We start from the raw sequence: 5,853 nt of genomic DNA, 5'->3' as shown, positions 1-5,853 counted from the left end.
TCATTGTACCAGCGTGCCACGCCGTGCTGCTCAAGTGGCACACCCATGTATTTGTGCACTCTTCAAGCTTGGCGTGCCACGCCTGGGTCTTCAAGTGGCATGCCAAAGTGACTTTTTGGAGCTGGCGTGCCACGCCTTCGACACCAAGTGGCACGCCGTAGTGGAGGTTCTTCTTGAGATAGTGAGTTGGCGTGCCACGCCCCTTTGCGCAAGTGGCACGCCCATAGTAGTTGATGGGCCAGGCGTGCCACACCCATCCTGGCGTGTGGTGCACAAAATTGTGATCATCAATAATGGCGCCAAAGACTTGGAGCTCTTAAACGTGAATCACACTTTGTCACAACTTTGCACAACTAACCAGTAAGTGCACTGGGTCGTCCAAGTAATACCTTACGTGAGTAAGGGTCGATCCCACGGAGATTGTTGGTATGAAGCAAGCTATGGTCATCTTGTAAATCTCAGTCAAGCGGATTTTAAGGGTTATAATGGTTTTCGAATATAAAGATAAATAGAACATAAAATAGAGATAGAGATACTTATATAAATCAGTGGTGGGAATTTCAGATAAGTGTATGGAGATACTTTGTCCCTTCTGAATCTCTGCTTTCCTAATGCCTTCCTCCAATCATTCTTACTACTTTCTATGGCAAGCTGTATGTAGGGCGTCACCGTTGTCAATGGCTACTTCCCATCCTCTCAGTGAAAATGGTCCAAATGCTCTGTCACAGCACGGCTAATCATCTGTGGGTTCTCGATCATGTTGGAATAGAATCCAGTGATTCTTTTGCGTCTGTCACTACGCCCAACACTCGCGAGTTTGAAGCTCGTCACAGTCATCCCATCTCAGATCCTACTCGGAATACCACAGACAAGGTTTAGACTTTCCAGATCTTAGGAATGGCCACCAATAATTCTAGCTTATACCACGAAGACTCCGATCTTTTGGAATGGAGGCTAAGAGATATGTGCTCGATCTAAGGTAGAACAGGAGTGGTTGTTAGGCATGCGTTCATGAGTAGGCTCTCTTGATGTGCAGTCAAATGCTCTACTACTGAGCTATGGACCCTTGAGATGAATCTCTCCATCTCCCATGACTCAGAGGTGGAAGCAATTGCCTTCCCTTTCCTCTTTCTTGAGGTTTCTCTGGCCTTAGGTGCCATCAATGGTTATGAAAAAATAAAAAAGCTATGCTTTTACCACACCAAACTTAGAATGTTGCTCGTCCTCGAGCAAAAGAAGAAAGAATAGAAGAAGAAGAAGAAGAAGAAGAAGATATGGAGGAAAGGGAGAGAGGTGAGGGTTTCGGCCAAGGGGGAGAAGAGAGGGTAGTATTGTGTGAAAATGAAGAAGGATGGAGAGGTTTATGGGGAAGAGTGGATGGATGTGATTGGTGAAGGGGTAATAGGGAAGGGAGATTGAGGTGATTGGTGAAGGGTATAATGTTATTGGATTGTGTGAAGAAGAGAGAAGTGGGATAGGTGGAGATCCTATGGGGTCCACAGATCCTGAGGTGATCCTGTGGGATCCACAAATCTTGAGGTGTCAAGGATTTCTCATCCCTGCACCTTTTAGGCGTGTAAAATGCCCTTTGTATGCAATCCTGGCGTTTAACGCCAGACTGCAGCTTGTTTCTGGCATTAAACGCCCAAATATAGCCTGTTTCTGGCGTTTAACGCCAGCCTGATGCTTGTTTTTGGTGTTAAATGCCAGCTTGGTGCTTGTTTCTGGCGTTAAATGCCAGACAGATGCTTATTTCTGGCGTTCAAATGCCAGATAGCTCTTCCTCTAGGGTGTGCTTTTTCTTCTACAATTTTTTATTCTGTTTTTAATTTTTACAATTATTTTGTGACTCCACATGATCATAAACCTAATAAAACATAAAAAAACAATAGAAATATAGATAAATAAAAATTAGGTTACCTTCCAATAAGCGCTTCTTTAATGTCAATAGCTTGACAGTGAGCTCTCATGGAGCTTCACAGATGTTCAGAGCATTGTTGGGACCTTCCAACACCGAACTTAGAGTTTGAATGTGGGGGCTTCTTAACACCAAACTTAGAGTTTGGTTGTGGCCTCCCAACACCAAACTTAGAGTTTGATTGTGGGGGCTTTGTTTGACTCTATATTGAGAGAAGCTTATCGTGCCTCTTTTCCATGGTTACAGAGGGAGATTCTTGAGCTTTAAATACAAGGTAGTCCCCATTCAATTGAAGGACTAGCTCTCCTCTATCAACATCAATCACAACTCCTGCTGTGGCTAGGAAGGGTCTACCAAGGATGATGCATTCATCCTCATCCTTTCCAGTGTCTAAGATTATGAAATCAGCAGGGATGTAAAGGCTTTTAACCTTCACTAACACGTCCTCTACCAAACCATAAGCTTGTTTTATTGACTTGTCTGCCATCTCTAATGAGATTCTTATAGCTTGTACCTCAAAGGTCCCTAGTTTCTCCATTACAGAGAGTGGCATAAGATTTATACCTGACCCCAGGTCACGCAGGGCCTTCTCAAAGGTCATGGTGCCTATGGTACAGGGTATTAAGAATTTACCAGGATCTTGTTTCTTTTGAGGTAAAGTTTGCTGAACCCATGTATTTAGTTCACTAATGAGCAAGGGAGGTTCATCTTCCCAAGTCTCATTACCAAACAACTTGGCATTTAGCTTCATGATGGCTCCTGGATATTGAGCAACTTACTCTTCAGTTATATCTTCATCCTCTTCAGAGGAAGAATAGTTCTCAGAGCTCATGAATGGCAGAAGGAAGTTTAATGGAATCTCTATGGTCTCTATATGAGCCTCAGATTCCTTTAGGTCTTCAATAGGGAACTCCTTTCTATATGGAGGACGTCCCATGAGGTCTTCCTCATTGGGATTCACGTCCTCCCCTTCCTCTTTGGATTCGGCCATTTTGATAATATCAATGGCCTTGCACTCTCTTTTTGGATTCTCTTCTGTATTACTTGGGAGAGTACTAGGAGGAGTTTTAGTGATTTTCTTACTCAACTGACCCACTTGTGCCTCCAAATTTCTAATGGATGACCTTGTTTCACTCATAAAACTTAAAGTGGCCTTAGATAAATCAGAGATTATGTTTGCTAAGCTAGAGGGACTCTGCTCAGAATTCTTTGTCTGTTGCTGAGAAGATGATGGAAAAGGCTTGCTATTTCTAAACCTGTTTCTTCCACCATTATTAAAGCCTTGTTGAGGCTTTTGTTGATCCTTCCATGAGAAATTTGGATGATTTATCCATGAGGAATTATAGGTGTTTCCATAGGGTTCACCCATGTAATTCACCTCTGCCATTGCAGGGTTCTCAGGATCATAAGCTTCTTCTTCAGAAGATGCCTCTTTAGTATTGTTGGATGCATTTTGTAATCCATTCAGACTCTGAGAGATCATGTTGACTTGCTGAGTCAAAATTTTGTTCTGAGCCAATATGGCATTCAGAGCATCAATTTCAAGAACTCCCTTCCTCTGAGGCGTCCCATTACTCGCAGGATTCCTCTCAGAGATGTACATGAATTGATTATTTGCAACCATGTCCATGAGTTCTTGAGCTTCTGCAGTTGTTTTCTTTAGGTGAATGGATCCACATGCAGAATGGTCCAGTGATATCTTAGAAAGCTCAGATAGACCACCATAGAATATATCTAAAATGGTCCACTCTGAAAGCATGCCAGAAGGACACTTTTTGGTCAACTGCTTGTATCTTTCCCAAGTTTCATAGAGGGATTCACCATCTTTTTGCTTGAAGGTCTGAACATCCACTCTAAGCTTGCTCAGCTTTTGAGGAGGAAAGAACTTAGCCAAGAAGGCCATGACGAGCTTATCCCAAGAGTCCAGGCTATCTTTAGGTTGTGAGTCCAACCACGTTCTAGCCTTGTCTCTTACAGCAAAAGGGAAAATCATGAGCCTGTAGACTTCAGGATCTACTTCATTAGTCTTAACAGTATCACAGATCTGCAAGAACTCAGTTAAAAACTGATGAGGATCTTCTGATGGAAGTCCATGAAACTTGCAGTTCTGTTGCATTAGAGCAACTAGTTGAGGCTTCAGCTCAAAATTGTTTGCTCCAATGGTAGGGATTGAGATGCTTCTTCCATAAAAATTGGAAGTTGGTGTAGTATAATCACCAAGCATCCTCCTTGCGCCTCCACTATTGTTATTGGGTTCGGCCATGTTTCTTTCTTTTTCGAGATTCTCTATAAGGTTTTCTCTGAATTGTTGTGCTTTAGCTTCTCTTAGCTTCTTTTTCAGAGTCTTTTCAGGTTTAGGATCTGCTTCAACAAGAATGTCCTTATCATTGCTCCTACTCATATGAAAAAGAAGAAAACAGAAAAGGAAGAGGAATCCTCTATATCACAGTATAGAGACTCCTTTATGTGAGTAGAAGAAGAAAAGAATAGAAGAAGGAGGAGAAAAATTCGAACACAGAGAGAGAAGAGAAGAGGGTTCGAATTTTAAGATGAAGAGAAGTGTTAGTAAATAAATAAAATAAATAGAAAGAGATGAGAGGGAGAGAATTTCGAAAATTATTTTTGAAAAAAAAAGGTTAGTGATTTTCGAAAATTAAGAGAAGAAATAAAATTAAAATTAAAATTTGAAACAATTAGTTGATTAAAAGAATTTTGAAAAAGAGGGAGGTGATTTTCGAAAATTAGAGAGAAGAAAGTGGTTAGGTGGTTTTGAAAAAGATAAGAAATAGTAAAACAAACAAAGAAATCAATTAGTTAGTTGAAAAATAATTGAAATTCAATTTTAAAAAGACAGGAAGTTAGAAAAGATTTTTGAAATTAATCAATTTTGAAAAAAAAAAGATATGATTTGAAAAATATATTTTGAAAAGATATTTTGGAAAAGATTTGATTTTTAAAATTAAAATTGATTACTTGACTAACAAGAAACTAAAAGATATGATTCTAGAATTTAAAGATTGAACCTTTCTTAATAAGAAAGCAACAAACTTCAAATTTTTGAATCAATCACATTAATTATTAGTAAAGTTTTTGAAAATTATGAAATGAATTTAAGAAAAAGATTTTGAAAAATATTTTTAAATTTTCGAAAATTATAAAAGAAAAATGAAAAAGATTTGATTTTTGAAAAAGTTTTGAAAAGATAGGATTTTTAAAATTGAAAATTTGACTTGACTTATAAGAAATAGCTAAGTTTTAAAAATTTTTGACTAAGTCAACTCAAATTTTCAAAATTTATGAGAGAAATAAGGAAAAGATATTTTTCTGATTTTTGAATTTTTAATGATGAGAGAGAAAAACACAAAAATGACTCACAACATGGAAATTATGAATCAAAACACATGATGCATGCAAGAACACTACGAATGTCAAGATGAACACCAAGAACACTTTGAAGATCAAGATGAACACCAAGACTTATTTTTGAAAAATTTTCAAGAAAAGAAAAACATGCAAGACACCAAACTTAGAAATTTTCAATGCTTAGACACTAACAAAACAAGAATGCATATGAAAAATAAGAAAAGACACAAAACAAGAAAATATGAAGATCAAACAAGAAGACTTGTCAAGAACAACTTGAAGATCATGAAGAACACATGCATGAATTTTTGAAAAATGCAAAAGTTTTTAAAACATGCAATTGACACCAAACTTAAAAATTAACACTAGACTCAAACAAGAAACACAAAATATTTTTTATTTTTATGATTTTATAAAAAAATTTTTCGAAAATTATTTTTTTGTAAAACGAAAACAAAGAAATTTTTTTTGAAAAATTTTTGAAAACTTTTTGAAAAGAAAATTACCTAATCTGAGCAACAAGATGAACCGTCAGTTGTCCAAACTCGAACAATCCCCGGCAACGGCACCAA

General features: G+C 37.9%; 1 non-coding gene across 1 annotated transcript; it reads left to right on the top strand.

Annotated features, from left to right (window-relative positions):
* Positions 1–3,675: 3,675 nt before the first annotated feature.
* LOC127742998 (small nucleolar RNA R71) lies at positions 3,676–3,779 on the top strand. Its single transcript, XR_008004330.1, has one exon. It is a non-coding gene; the product is annotated as a small nucleolar RNA R71 (small nucleolar RNA).
* Positions 3,780–5,853: the final 2,074 nt, after the last annotated feature.

Source organism: Arachis duranensis, chromosome 1 (genome assembly GCF_000817695.3).
Source record: "Arachis duranensis cultivar V14167 chromosome 1, aradu.V14167.gnm2.J7QH, whole genome shotgun sequence".
NCBI classification, from domain to species: Eukaryota; Viridiplantae; Streptophyta; class Magnoliopsida; order Fabales; family Fabaceae; genus Arachis; species Arachis duranensis.
Note: the sequence above shows the minus strand (reverse complement) of the source record. Positions and strands in the feature narration are given on the sequence as shown.